Source organism: Helianthus annuus, chromosome 1 (assembly GCF_002127325.2).
Source record: "Helianthus annuus cultivar XRQ/B chromosome 1, HanXRQr2.0-SUNRISE, whole genome shotgun sequence".
Classification (NCBI taxonomy): domain Eukaryota; kingdom Viridiplantae; phylum Streptophyta; class Magnoliopsida; order Asterales; family Asteraceae; genus Helianthus; species Helianthus annuus.
The window spans coordinates 81,151,039-81,167,739 of NC_035433.2; positions in this window are offsets into that span (position 1 = coordinate 81,151,039).

The window sequence follows — 16,701 nt, forward strand, 5'->3', positions numbered from 1 at the left end:
TTCCGACATTTTTATATATTCATCCATAATGTCGGAAGCAATCCCATGAGCCAATTGTCTAAGCGCAGCCGTGACTTTTTGCAGCGTGCTAAATCCTAGACGACCACACACATCCTTTCTTTGTAAAAAAAATCATATTTACGACGACGACGGCGAAGAAGAAGAAAAAATGTAGCCTTCCATTTTTTAACAATTATATAAAATTTCAGAGAAATAGGAAGTTGGGAGGTGATGAAGTGTGTGGTTTTGTAAAAAATGGTGTGAAATATGTTAGCATATATAGGTTTTTTTTTTTAAAAAAAGATTTTTTAGGGTCAAACTAGCCGTTGAACGTCTAGTTTAAATCAACCAACCAAGCGTGTCCACATCATCATGTGTTTGCCCTAACGCCAGTAAAGAACTCCAAGCCCCTTTAACAACGCCGTGAATAAAGCGGGAGGACGGTGTGAAAGTGTGGGCGTTGATTGGCAACAACATCAAGAAAGAACACCCACACCGTGTGATCTAATGGTTATGGTTGAACAATTTTGCCATCAATTTTTATCAATATCTTATATATAGTATAACAATTATTCTATTTTTTTTAAGTATGGGAAAAAATATTTCTTTCGTATTGTATGCTAAAAAAACCATACATATTATTTCACTTTATTTAGTTTGGTGAATAAAGAAAACAAAAGAGGCAAGGGAGATAAATTATTCTCTTTTGTCAAGTTGGTGAATAAAAAAAAAAAAATTGCAAATACAGGGGTGAATAAAAAGCAAAAAAAATTGCGAACAAAGGGAACAAGTATTTTTATGTTGGGAGAGAATTTACTAGGTATGGATTCACTTTATTATGGTATCAGGAGACTCTGGACTCTGTATCTCAACCAAAAGAGACAAAAATGAATACTGGTAATGGTACCGATATTTAACCTTGACGTAAACCAAATAGATGGATATCGATATTTTTATCAACAAATATTTACGTTGATCTATAACCATTAAGAAAAGAATACCTTTACCAGTTTGGATAACACTAACTGGCACTCGCTACAGCTTACAATATTAAAAAAAGTGATTTATTCCGCATACCACTCAGTTTTTCAATGAAATTTGTAATACCGAAATGTCGAGAAACAATGATTAAACTTAACCACGTTTTAGGTTTCTTGTAGTTAACCAACGAAAGTTATTAAGGAAAACACATAAAAGAAATTAAATGGGTTGCGGTTAAGCAATGTCATTTTGTATAAGAGAAAAAAATATAAAAAAAAAAATAAATTAGCACTAGTACTGTAGTTTTCGATCTATTATTTGAAAGAACAATATCTATTATTTTGTAGTTTGAAAGAACAATTTTGTCATTGATTTTTATCAATATCTTAAAATGTATATATATTTATTGTAAAAGATATTCTAGGGATATTTTTTTTGTTATATATTTCTTCCGTACCCTAAAAAAAACTACACAGATTATTTCACTTTATTTAGGTTGGTGAATATAGAATAAAAGGAGGCAAATACAGGTTGGCGAATATAGAATAAAAGGAGGCAAATGAGATAAAATATTCTCTTTTGTTAATTTGGTGAATAAAAAGTAAAAAAAAAAAAAAAAAGATGTGAAGAATACAAAGAAGAAACACAAGCAAGGAAGGTATAGGGTAAAACAGAAGGATTCGAACTTGGAAGCAAAGAGATAGCAGAGCTTTAAAAGAATTTACTAGACGGACGAAGCACCTACCTGTTTTGTTTGAGTTAATTTCCTGAATGGTCCCTGTGGTTTTTCATTTTTTCATCTTTAATCCCCAACTTTTCAAAATAGCATGTTTGCTCCATGTGGTTGCTCACTTGTTTACTCGAGTAGTCCTGAATGGAAAGTACGTGTGAAATGACTTAACTACCGTCACTTTTAATAAATATAGATAAAACAAATATAAATTATTTGGTTATAAAAAATAAGTGGACCCACCATTTAAACCCTACACCTTTTTCTCTTCTTCATCACTAGACCAACTCCACCACTACCTCACGCAAAACAAACCCTTCATCTTCTCCACTCTCCGATAACCGGCCACCAACTCTCGTCCTCTTGCCTCCTCCGTACCCTCCTCTCCTACACCGTTTCACTCTGCCGTAGTCCAACCACTCTCCGATAGCCGGCCACCACCTCTGGTCCCCCCCACCTCCTACCACCTCCCCTCGTGATTTTGCAGGTATTTCTTAGTGAAAGAGAAACGCACGAGTTATCAACAGAATTGTGGTGGCGTTTTATAGTTATGGGCGATACCGGCTGTTTTTTCCAGTGTGATGCGTTTTTTCTGCATCTTAAAGGGAAAGCAATCAGATCGATTGGTCAAAGCCTATAACTTTTGAAAGAAATCGAACAAATCAACATGGGAGACATATTTGCAGGTGGGGTATCCCATACCCATGCCTGGTTGCAAAATCTTGTCCCATACCCGGACCATTACCCGTCGGGTATTTGGCGGGTATTTACCCGTCGTGTATCAGGTATGCCCGTTAGGATTTTCATGTATATATATTTTATACTTTCATTTATAAATTTATGTTTTAAAAATATATATAATATATCAAGTTATGATAAATAACATACATATAATCAACACCATAATAATATTTTGTTGATGCATGGAATGTCTGTTGACTACGTCTGCATGAAGTTTTAGGTCAAGATAGGTCAACATAGGGTCTAGAAAGTCAATACGGTGTTTTATATTAGAGTTTCGCTTGAATGTCAATTGAGTAGAGGTTTCGCTTGGTTGAACAAATAGGTTTCGCTTGAAAGGCATGTCTTTCAAGCGGAACTACTTGAACTATAAATAGGGAGTTGAAGCGAAACTTAGGAGAGGGACTGGTGCATGTTGAAGCGAAACTGTTGATTGTATTGGAGCTAAAACTCTGTCAAATCTGATTCAAATTGCAATAGAAGAGTAGGAATTGAAAAGGAAAAGCTGTATTGCTTCACATATATTGATTACGCCTTTATACGTGAAGATGAACTATCTCAACTGACGGTTTAAGGTCGGTACACGGTCAAACAAGTGGTATCAGAGCTCAGGACGAGGAGTTCATACTACTACAGCTTGAATCTGCAGAAATCTCTCATTTCTACTCTTTTTCTCTCATACTTTTTCAGTTTGAAGTGGTTCCTACGGTTGAAATGGCCTGAATTTTGACTATATTGTGTGTTATACAGTATTAACAAATCCTAGAAAGTCTCAGGTTAAAATTCAGACTAAAACATGGTGAAAATTGGTTAGAACTAGGTTCCGCTTGAACGGACATTGAAGGTTCCGCTTGAAACTGTCAGATAGTTCCGCTTATAGGGACAGTTTAGACCATAGTTCTGCTTGAAACACCATAAGTTTCGCTTATTTGAACGTTTCGCTTGATTGGTTCGCTTGAAGAAACAATTAGTTTCGCTTGTAGTGACAGTCTGATAGTTTCGCTTGTACGAACACTAGGGGTTTCGCTTATTCGGACATTGAAGTTTCTCTTATCTGTCACTTGTTGCTTTCGCTTATTTGTCACAAACATTGATAGTTCCGCTTGTTTGTCATTTTTCAAAATCTTGAAAATTTTTCTAAGTGTTTGTTAACTTTGCAGGTACATTCACGATGGATGATATCTTCTTGAACCCGTTCAGCGACATGTACGCATTCACGGGAAACTCCGGAAATGATGATACGTCTTCAAACAAAGAAAATGAGAATCCGCCGAAAGAAAAGAAAAAGGAAGCTTGGGAATCGGAAAGTGCTTTTGGAACATTCAATAAACCCCCAAAGCTTATGGCTATCGAGGAGTACAGTAGGTGGTCTAGGAAGTTTGAAGATTGGATGATGGCATTCGCATTTCCCAGCTGGAAAAGTTTGAAGAACGGTTATGCAAATGGAAATAAAAATAGTGAAGCGTTAAGATCAGCTGAAGAGATTGATGCTTTTGTAGCAGAACAGAAGTGTGTAGCTTTGTTGTTCCAGTCTGTTCGAGAAGACATCATTGCGTTGATCGATTACACAAATGCAAAAGATCTTTGGCAAAATCTAGAAAAGAAGTGTCTAGGAAGTACTGAAATTGTAAAAAGTAAAAAGAAACTTCTTAGGAAAGAGTTCGATATGTTCGGTTGTCTTAAGAATGAGTCAGTTTGTAAGATGATAGAAAGGTTTGGTCATCTGAAGCTGGAATTAGCACGACACGATATCACATATTCTGATGATGAACTTGTTGACAAACTGTTCGATTCATTACCAGACGAGATGGATTGGAGATATTATACGCTAATGTTGAAGAACACTATTGCTCTTGAAAATTTGAAACCAGATTTGGTGATTGAGAGACTTGAAAGTCACGAACTGGAACTGAAGAAGACATACAAAGTCAATCATTCATCTTATCAGCAAAATTTGGATCTCTACTATCCAAAAAGCATGATGCCAAAAGCTACTTCTCCCAAGACTGCATTTTCTGCTGAGAATGTTTCGTCAGCAAGCAAAGAAAGTCAAAGCAGTCAAAGCAGTGGAAGTCACTGTGGGTATCACAGTGGATCTTCATCTTCTGCAAATCGTTCTGATGCAAAATTTTCATGCAACATCGCAATAGATTTGAAGAATACACAGAATTTTGACGAGGAGTCGGCTAAGCAACAAATGGTCTTCTTGGCGTCGGTGTTGGAATCGTATGAAGGGTTGGTGGCTGGTAAGATCGGGAATACAAATCTGACGAAGGAAGATTATGATCAGATAGATCCCGAAGAAATGGAGCTGATTGATATTCGGTGGGCGATGGCCAGTGCTGTTCGTATAGCACAGCGTTTCATGGAAATTACCGGCAGGAAGACGATTGGTGGTCCATCTACCAAGCTGGGGTTCGATAAATCCAAAGTGACGTGTTTCAAGTGTAAGCAGAAGGGTCACTTTAAGCGAGAATGCAGAAACGCCTATGCTGATTTGTCGGAGAATCCTTTTAGGGACGATTACTACAAGAAGGCAATATACCATCAGAATAAATCCGAGCCGCCGAGATTGAAGCAGGGTGAAGATAGCAGAGAAAAATCTAGAGCTCTAGCGGTGATTTATGATGATGAGGGGTATGATTGGAGTAAAGAGGTTCTACCGGAAGAAGATGCGGTTGGTTACGCATTCATGGCGAATAACGATGAACCTATTCCGTGGAAAGATGATCGTACTGAAGAGCAGAAGTATTGCTATCGGAAAATGATTGCTGAAAATAGAATCATTAGAATTTCTCGTATCTATCTGGAAGCTAGAAGAGCGAGAAGATGGGATCCGGACAGGGAGTGTTATCTTGATGAGTATGGAAATATCGCGATTGATGACAAAACGCTTGATCTGGAAGCCATCATCAAGGAGATAAAAGAAGATGATGAGTATTGGCAGCACAAATGGTGGGGAACTCCAACTGAGAAAATGAAAGAAGAAGAGAAAGAAAAAGAGAGAAAGGAGAAAGAAGAGAAAGAGAAGAAAGATAAAGAAGAGATCGAGAAAGCAAAGATGGTTGATACCGGCATTATCGATACAACGCAGGAGTTGACTGCAGAGAACCTGGGAAAAATGGCTGACAAAGTGCTAGCTGCTAAAGCACTTGAGGTAGACTCTAACTGCGTGTCTGAGTTAAAAGGCCATGTTAGTCCAAACTCATCAACGAATGCGTCAGGTAAAAAGATTGAAGGAAATGTTGATTGCAAAAATTGCCTCAAAGAGTGCAAATTTTGTAACACTGTCACGTATCTCAACGGTGAGAAAGTTAAAGATCTGACAGCAAAAGTCAGAAGTGTTGAGAATCAGATTCTTGGTCGTGACAAAACAGTTAAAGCTTCAACTGAACGGATTAAAGAATTAACTGTTCAAATTGAAACTGATAAAATTGAACATGAAAAAGTTAAACAAGAAAATGAAAAGTTAATTCTTGAAAACCGTCAGATTTCTGAAAAGTTTGAAAAACTCAAAAGCATAGTAAAATATAGTGATGATCGAAATGGTAAAACTTTTAAAGAAAACGAACATCTAAAAGCTGTGCTGAGAGTAAAAGAAGAATCAATCAACAAACAACTGGATGAAATCGCTAAATTGAAACTTAAAGTTCAAGAGGCTGAAATTGAAAACGAGCGAATCCAGTTGAAGCTTAACAGCTACAGTTCCGCAAGCTTTGTGTTGCAGCACATTGTTCCCAAACCCATCGGGAAAAACAAAGCTGGCGAAGACATGTATTCTGATGGAACCGGGGTGGGTTTTCACAAAGTTCCACCGCCGATTTTGGATAACTACACGAAAAAGCAATCTGTTTTGGTTGAACTTGAGGAAGAAAGTGAAGTTAAACTTCCAGAGAACATTGATGTCACGTTCACGTCTTCCAGTGACGATAGTGTCCAAAATGATATTGTAAAAGGTATTGTTGATAATGTGCTTAAAACAGATAGTGACACTACTGAGGAAGATGGGTGTTTCTTGGACAAGTACATTCCGAAACAAAAGTCCAAGAACAACTTAAATGATGAACCTGATCTTGTCATGTACAAGATGTCGGGATCGGATAAGTTGTTTTCGGATTCAGAGTTTCCAATTGAGAATGTAAACATGAACAAATTGACAAATGTTTTCAAGTTAGTCGAAGTCGAATTGTCAGAAGTGAACAAATTGAGTCAAACAAAGAGTAAAATGAGGTTTGAGAAAGGCAAGGTTTACAACAAGAAATCTGTTAATCCACCGTGTTTTAATAACAACAGAAACAACTGGTCGGGTGGTTATCAGGGGGGTAAATCGTATCAGAAAATAAATATTCCAAACAAGAGATTTGTCGAGAAGAAAAAGTTTGTGAATAGTTCGAGTTCACTTGCTGATGAAGAGAAAGAAATTATTTCAAAATCAAACAAAGAGTTTTTTGAGAAAAGAGCTTCTCAGTCTCAGTCTGAAGGCACAAGTACTCGAACTTGTTTCAGATGTAATCAAGTTGGTCACATTGCACGAAAGTGTAATAGTTTGAAGCCTAAGACTTAAACTGTGAAGACTCAACAGAAGAAAGTTGACGTGAAGGGTAAAACACCAATTGTTGTTGAGAAAAAGAGTGTGAAAAATGAACCCGTAAAGAAGTTGGTAACTAAAAACGACAAATTTTACAAGAGGGTTGCATTATCTCAACAAGTTTGGAAACCCAAAATTGAAAAGAAAATTTCAACTTCTGAAGTGAAAAAGGCTGAAGAATCAATTACGGTTGATTATGATGCAAATTTTCCACCTCTCAAGGCTGAAAATTTCAAAATTCAAATTGCAAGAGTCAAGGTTACAACTAAGCCTGATGAGGCCTGGGTGGACTCGATGTTTGACTAAGCAGTTTGAAATGCCGGAGCTTCCTGGATCGCGAAGCATGAATCGGCATCTTTCTTGAAGTTGTTTAAATGATGATTTGTTATGTGCAGGATCTTCCAAAACTTGTATCCAGATGGATCATGGATAGTGGAGCGTCAAGACATATGACAGGGAAGACTGCGTTGCTGTATGATGTGAGGAATATCAACGGTGGTTATGTAGGTTTTGCGGGTAATCAAGGAGGAAAGATTATAGGTGAAGGAACGTTATCCAATGGAATCGTAACGTTTGAGAGAGTTAACTACATCGCTGAGCTGGAGAACAACTTGCTGAGTATCTCCCAGATCTGTGACAGGATGTATACTACTCACTTCACTGACAAAGAATGTTTGATCTTGAAATCGGGATTTGTGATACTTGAGGAATGGATCATCATGAGGGCACTAAGAGTCAATGATCTGTACGTGTTGGACATGAGCGTTGCTACTACAACCACGGGTCAGGCTCATTGTTTTGTGTCCAGAGCAACTGAAAAAGAATCAAGATTGTGGCACCGGAAAATGGGGCATATTCATCTAAGGAAAATGAATCATTTGGTGCATAATGATTTGGTCACAGGAGTTCATGTCAAAGGTTTTCATCTGGAAGGGGAGTGCATAAGCTGTGTCAAAGGCAATCAGAAGAAAAAGTCACACCCTACAAAGCAAGTCAATTCAGTTTCGAGACCATTGGAAAGACTTCACATGGATTTGTTTGGTCCAGTGAACGTTAAGAGTATTACAGGAGATTACTACTGTTTGGTCGTGACTGATGATTATTCCAGATTTTCGTGGGTTTCATTCTTGAAATCGAAAGACGAAACATTTGACAGTCTGATGGCGTTGTTTAAGAGAATTGAGAATCTGTACAAAAGGCCTATCAGTAGAATTAGAAGTGATAATGGTACTGAATTCAAAAACAGTAAGATGGAAGAATTTTGTGATGAAAGAGGTATATTGCATGAGTTTAGTGCTCCGTACACTCCGCAACAGAATGGGGTCGCAGAACGCAAAAATCGGACGCTAATTGAGACAGCCAGAACGATGCTCGCAGATTCAAAATTACCAATTAATTTCTGGGCTGAAGTTGTTTCTGTTGCATGCTATACACTCAACAGGGTTCTTACTGTCAAGAAGTTCAACAAGACGTGTTTTGAGCTAATCAATAATCGCAAATCGAATTTGAAGTATCTAGAACCGTTCGGGTCACCCTGTACAGTTATAGAGCCTCATGGAAAGTTTGGTCCGAAGAGCATCGAGGGAATATTTGTTGGTTATTCCAATCCAATGCGACGTGTCTTCGTTCCAAGTGAAAAGCGGATTATTGAAGCTGCGAATGTTGAATGTCAAGGTTACACTATGCCGCCACAGAATCCTGGTGATTCATGGCGTTATCGTTATGACAAACTTTGGGATTCGTTTGACATGAGAGAAGAATCAGATGAAGATGAAGATTTCTTTGATGAGCTGGATATTTTGCGAGAGTATAAGTCGCAACTCAGGTTCCCAGCGGAGTATTCTAGAAGACCTCACGAAACTTCAAATGATGATGAAGCAGGTCCTAGTAATGCTGGTGAACATGATGATGACGTTGCTCCCGGTAATCAGTCGGAGGTGAATGATAATCAAGAAGCTGAAAACATGCCAGTTTTTTATCATGGTGATTCAGACTCTGAGGGGGAGCAGATCCAGTTTTCGAGTCAAACAAACCAAGTTGGTGAACAAGATGCAGAACAGAATGTTACTAATCTGGAGGGAAATGTTGATGTTCCAAGCGACGTGATGCCGCGAACTCTTTCTTATCATCCAGAGGAGTTGATCATAGAAGAACTGCATTCAGGCGTTCGTACAAGACGTCAAATAGACCAGGGCTTAACATGTTTTTATCCTACAGTAGCACCTTTACAAACTGAATTTTCATTAAGTTGTTTTATCTCGCAGGTCGAACCGAGAACTTACAAAGAGGCGCTTACTGAAGACTCTTGGGTCATAGCGATGCAAGAAGAGTTAAGTCGGTTTGAAAAGATAGGAGTGTGGAAGTTAGTGGATTTGCCGGATGGTCAAAGGAAAATCAATACGAAATGGGTATTCAAGTGTAAGAGAGACGACAGAGGAGTGGTTGTAAGGAACAAAGCTCGACTTGTTGTTCAGGGCTTTAGTCAACAGGAGGGGATTGATTTTACAGAAGTCTATGCTCCTGTAGCATGACTAGAGGCTATCAGAATTTTCCTAGCATTTGCGTCTTGGAAGAATTTTAAAGTTTATCAGTTGGATGTTAAATCGGCGTTTCTTTATGGGAAGGTCAAAGAGGAGGTTTATGTCGGTCAGCCGCCGGGCTTTACTGACCTAATCCACAAGAACAAAGTTTATTTGCTGGACAAACGTTGTATGGTCTACATCAGGCACCGAGAGCCTGGTACGAGACTCTGTCTCAACACCTACTCGCTAATAGCTTTATCAGAGGGAAAGTGGATGCCACTCTCTTCACTAAAGAGGTCGACGGACATCTTCTGATTGTTCAGATTTATGTAGACGATATAATTTTTGGGTCAACAAATGAGAAATTGTGCAAAGATTTCAAACAGGTGATGAAGCAAAAATTCGAAATGTCATCAATGGGGGAGATGAAATTCTTTCTGGGTTTACAAGTTGAACAACTACCTGAGGGAATTTTCATTCACCAGACGAAGTACGTACATGATATTCTAGAGAAATTTGGAATGTCAAGTTCTACTCCAGCTGCTACCCCACTTGCGACTAATCATGGGATTCACCCAGATCTTACCGGAGACAGGGCTGATGAAACATTCTACCATTCCATGATAGGTTCTTTGATGTATCTAACTGCTTCACGTCCTGATATCATGTACCCAACGTGCCTCGCAGCAAGATATCAATCTAACCCGAGAGCTTCGCACATGATCATTGTCAAGAGGATATTCCGTTACTTGAAAGGAACACCCACATTGGGGCTGTGGTATCCTAGAAAAGGCGATTTTATGCTCGAAGGGTATTCCGATTCGGATTTCGGATGCTGCAAAGTCAATACCAAGTCAACGACTGCAGGATGCCAGTTCTTTGGACCTAGATTGGTTACCTGGCAGTGTAAGAAACAAACGTCTGTGGCGCTATCTACATGTGAAGCGGAGTACGTTTCTGCTAGCAGTTGCTGCTCTCAGATCCTGTGGATACAGCAACAGATGCGCGACTACGGTTTGCAGTTTCTTAACACACATCTGTTTGTTGATAATGAGGCCGCAATAAATATAACTAAAAATCCAGTACATCACGCTAAAACTAAACATATAGAAATTCGTCATCACTTTATTCGCGGTTGCTTCGAGAAAAAGCTGATAAGAATTGAGAAAATCCACACTGACGAACAAAAAGCTGATTTGCATACCAAAGCTTTTGATAAAAATCGGTTTCAATATTTGTTAAAACTTAATGGTATGAAATTGCTTTCGGTGTCGGATGGAATGGTGAGCGTTGATGAGAGTACTGTTGCGGATGAAGACGAGAAACAATCTGCAATGGTTTGTCGATTTTTTATGTGTTTTGGTATTTAGGGGGAGTAGATAGATGTATATAGTTTATTTTCAAAAAATACAAAAACAGTAAAAAATGCTAAACTACAAAAACATGATAAAATTGAAAAAGAGCTTGTGTATATAGGGAAAATGATAGTACATCAGCTAGACAGTTACAGTATGCTAAAGATTTGTAAAGACAAAATGAGTTAAACAGTCTCACTAATGATGTGTCGATTGGTTTTCGCACATTTAGTAGATTTATTCGGGATATAAACCTAAAATTTCAAACTTGTGAAATTCGTGGGGAACACTACTTGGATATATAGGTAACCCCTGAAATCTCGTTTGAAAGGTCTCGTATTCTGATATACACTAGGTTTTTATACTCAATGATGTCTGGGGTATTATTCCGGGACTTCTGCTGAACGGAAGTTCTGACCTAGTCCTTGGCTAATACTTTCTCCAAATGCTTGAAACATAGCATAAACCCTCAGCATGCAGATGAAACAATAAAATTGATAGTCGCTGCTGTTATAGCTAAAAGATCCTCTAAAGGGGACATACTGAAAAGTCGAAGCTGATATCTCTCTGCGTATACGGAAGTATCGACCTGAGATCCCTTGGCCCTCGCATACCTAATTTATGTACAGATATCATTGTAGTATATTTACCTGTAAGACTGAATATTGGGATTCTGGATACGGGAGTATATTCAAGAGGTGGGACACATGAATTGAGCTAAGATCATAAAACATCTAAATCGTATCCTGAATAGATTGAAATCTGTGTGAGAATTTAAGATGGATCAGTATATCGACAATCGAGGTGAATTGTTTAAATCTGAGCATGTAATTAAGCTTAATGGTACTAGTAATTTGTCTGAAAAGCTGATATGATTCCCTGACACGCTCGCCAAAAATAAGTTTGTATATAGTTCAATTTCTTTATTTTCTGCAATTTAAGTTTTCTGTTATTTCATTTCTTAGTTTAGAACACATTAAAAATACAAAAAGATTTTTCAATTGTGCTTTAGTTTAGACAAACCAGAGTGGAGAGTTGATTGTCTGATTCTCGAGATTGAAGCAGATGCAGGAAATTCTGAGCTGAAGAATGAGAAGAGCTTACTTTGTTGAAGTTTGAAATGTTTTTCAAAGTTGAAACAAGTTCATTAAGTTGATGCTTGTTACATTGTTTTTAGAAAATGTGAAAATGTTTTTACAAAATTAGTTTGATTCGCCAAATGATCAACCAAGGTCATTAAATTGAACTTGGTAGATTAATTGAGTATCAGGGTCATTAACTTGGACCTGAATACTTGAGTGGATTTCTAAAGCTGATTGTGTTAGTGATTTATTATTTGAAAAGATAGATTGTAATGTTGTTGGTTGAGTAACAGGTTTGGACTTCATTATTTCCAATGGAAGCTAACTGTCAAAGTTTGAACCAGAAACCTCAGATTCTAGCATATCGAGAGGGGGAGTCTGTGAAAGGGGGAGTCTGGATCAACATCTAAAGGGGAGTCTGAAGATGAAGTTAGGATGTGATTCTAAACATGTGAAGATTGAATGAAGTGAAGACAGAGAGTTAGAGAAAAGACCAAGACTGAAGACTCAGAAGCTGGAGACTGCTGAAGACTACGTCAACATCCAAGGGGGAGTCTGTTGATGCATGGAATGTCTGTTGACTACGTCTGCATGAAGTTTTAGGTCAAGATAGGTCAACATAGGGTCTAGAAAGTCAATATTGTGTTTTATATTAGAGTTTCTCTTGAATGTCAATTGAGTAGAGGTTTCGCTTGGTTGAACAAATAGGTTTCGCTTGAAAGGCATGTCTTTCAAGCGGAACTACTTGAACTATAAATAGGGAGTTGAAGCGAAACTTAGGAGAGGGACTGGTGCATGTTGAAGCGAAACTGTTGATTGTATTGGAGCTAAAACTCTGTCAAATCTGATTCAAATTGCAATAGAAGAGTAGGAATTGAAAAGGAAAAGCTGTATTGCTTCACATATATTGATTCCGCCTTTATACGTGAAGATGAACTATCTCAACTGACGATTTACGGTCGGTACACGGTCCAACATATTTGACATGTTTAAACATGTACATATATTATAATATTAATAAAAAAAGCAATTTTTTTTTTGTAATTCGTAGCATCAAAATATATACTTCAAATGAAAAGTTTATTTTTCCAATAAAAAAACTTCAAGAATGAAACATTACTAAACAAGAGTTAAAGGAAAATATATATAAAACTTAAAGGTTCAGGTATATATTTCGGGTAAACGAGTTTTCGGATAATCAGGTCGGGTATCAACTAATTCCATACCGGTTCCATACCCGCGAAACATTTTTTTTCCAAACCCAAACCCGACCCAATACTCGTCGGTATACCGTCCCAAATGCTTCGGTTTTCGGGTATACCCGTCAGACTCGGGTAGTTTTGCCATCTCTAATCTTTGTGATTATTTTTTATGTGCTACAAATTGGATTTTGAATAGATAAATTAGGGTTCAATTTCATAACATTATTAGTTTTTCACAAGAAGAATAAAGAAAATCCGTATGACTGGAATACTTCTATTTCAATAAAACTCATATTAACTCTACTATGTGTGATTTACACATGATGGTTGCATGTAGATGGTTTCATATATGTTACTATTAAATTGCATATATGTATTTTAAAATAGGGTGAGGGTATTGATACACCCCTACTTTTTGAGTGCACACCCCCCAGAGGTGGCATATAGGGCAATAAGGGGAGTATGTAGTGTGAAAGCAATTAATGTGCCAGAAAAAGGGTTTTGATAAGCCTCTCATTGCCCTATGAGAGGCGTATAAGGTTGTGGTAGTTGGAGCATTAAACTCTATAGGCCTCTCATTGAGCAATGAGAGGCTTATCGGCACGACTTTTGATGAATTTAAGGTATAATTACTGACATGAAAGGAGTTCAGTCTGAAAAAGCGTGAAAGTGACCCATATGACCCTTATCGACCTATACGACCCTTATCGAGCAAAAATGTTTATTTACCCAAGTATACGGGATTTATGGCTTTCAAAAATTTTCAAACTCACAAAATACCGATAAGATGATGAAAAATCTTAACTAAAAAATTTGGTTGAGACCGTGAAGCATAAAGATGTCGTTTTGGGACATTGGTAATATTTTTAGCGAAGATTCGAACCAGTCATACGTCTCCGAAAGCGTTTGGTTATCCGGCATTGATCGAGGTGAGGAGGAGGTTGTGTCCGTGCCGCATTGTGATGATGGGGGGTGTGCGACCCGTGTTACCTGACTTGAACCAGGTGTTTGTAGATGAGGGGGAACCATCTTACATTGCCCAAAGTTATCCGCGACACGAATACGGGACTTACCATTCGTATATGGAAAACCAACACAAGTTAGAGTATGAGGAAGGTGCTAAGGAGTATGAGAAAAATGATAACGAAGTCGAAGAAGGTGCTAACGACTTTTAGGAAAATGATAACGAAGTCGAGGAATGTGCTAAGGACTTTGAGGAAAATGATAACGAAATCGAGGAAGGTGTAATGCACTTTGAGGAGGGTGTTGACGACGACGAACCTGCTAACGAGGAAGGTGTTCACGACGACGAACGTGCTAACGAGGAACGTGCTAATGAGGAAGGTGCTAATGACGAGAAAAAAATAAAAAAGGTATGACATAACCGTCAATTACGTGTTATTCGTGTTATATAATGTTGATATAATTTTAGAGTGGAAAAAACGATTTTGTATACGTGTTATTCGTATGTATATAATTTTTATTAGGTAGGAGAAATCTAGAAAATGTTTGATCCGTCCCGACCTTAACCCGAACCCGACCCGAAAATTGTGTCATACATATTAACCCGATTTCGTTATCATTTTGGTGAAATATTATAGTTATATATAATTTTTATTAGGTAGGAGAAATCTAGAAAATGTTTGACACGTCCCGAGCTTAACCCGAACCCGACCCGAAAATTGTGTCATACATATTAACCCGATTTCGTTATCATTTTGGTGAAATATTATATATGTTCTGGTGAAATATTTTGTTAAAAATAGATTACTTAGGCTTGTAAATAAACCAAACGAACACGAACGAGGCATGTATACTGATTAAAAATAGAAAATGTATGACACGAAATTTCATACAAACCCAAAAATGTGTCGTACATATTAACCCGAACCCGATGTTGAACCCGAGTTTTTTTATTGTTTTTTCGACAAATTAATATATTAATTTCATTTATATGGATTTCTAATGAACCTTTTTTTTGAGGTATCTGGGTCACTTGAAGAATTGAAGAATCGGGTATACAAAAGAGAAGTTGCGAAAGGTTACGACATTGTGACCCAACAAACGAGGAAAAAAGGCGAAGGTGCGTCAGCAAGGACAGTGAAGATATGGTTGCTGTCACAACTGAGCAGAACCCGCAACAATCCTGATTTTTCACTTCGTTCCTCTCACACTTGGCGCTTGCCAAATTTCAGGACGAAATTTCTTTCAAGTTGGGGATGATGTGACAACCCGGAACTGGAAAGGTTAGTATCTTGTAGTTTCACGATTCTATTTCTTAAAAATTCTCATATGTGAATTAGCACACACTTTAATCACCTTACACTACCCTTCGGCCCATAATATTTGGAGTGTAACCGGCCCACACGCATATATCAGGCCCGAAGCTCGAATGTCCTTACATCAAATATCCTTACATCGACCCAAAGAGGTTTTGAGGTTTTAGTGTTGGTTAAGAAGTCTTAATAGCCAATTGTGTAGGCTTAGGCTTAAGCCCCAAATTATATCGGCCCAGTAGGTGAACCGCCCTAAACTATCTTATTATATAACTACGTAATGTGCTAATTGATTAGATAAAAATTCCAACGCAAAACAAACCCTACCAATCTTTTAAATTGCACGAATTCAGTGGAAACTCTACCCCCCCTCTTCTGATTGCACGGTTTCAGCAGCGGAACCCCACCCTTACGTGGTAGCCTATCAAGATCTTGGTTAGTGAAGCCTGCTATGTCACTTATTAATTGGTTGTTTTGGTATGTGTATGATTAATATGTAGTGTATGTGCTAGTTTATGACGTGAATATTATGTGGTAAATATGTGGCATGTGATAGAGGTCCAATGAAGCCTTGCCATGGTAATTAAGATATTGCATGAGAAGGGTAAATTAGATAATGTATCATATGAATAAATTCATTATGTGAATCGGTCCAGTAATAATAGGAATATATGTATGGTTGTCGGCCACTATAGCTTATTTTTAAAGGTAGTATTGTGGTTGAGGTTGGGATATGTGAACCTGCACATGTAACTAAATGATGGTGATACTAAAAGGCTGCACATGGTCGGTTGAATCAATAATCGGTGGTCAATGTATCAAGTTAGATAAGAATATTTGATTTAATAAAAGTTATATAGGGGATGTGTTGTCACGCAAGTATTGGGCCGAACCATGGTCCAATGGGGCGGCTGGGTTAATCTTAGTACTGTACATCGATGAACATGTATTGATATTAGGAATGATGTGAGTGCCATGTTTGTATGTGCATGTTTGCATGTGATTACTCCTGTAGCCATAAATTCCTGCATGTGATGTGTGTGTATAGGTTGACTTTAGTGGTTAATTACATTAAATGACATAATCTAACAACACATGTTGAGGGAATTCACTAATGGGCCGTACAGTGAGTTTGGGTCGTGCACATGGACTTGGTGTCATCTCTTGTCTATAATGAGCTGTTATAATTCGATGAATGTATAAATATAGCATTCTAAGTGTGAT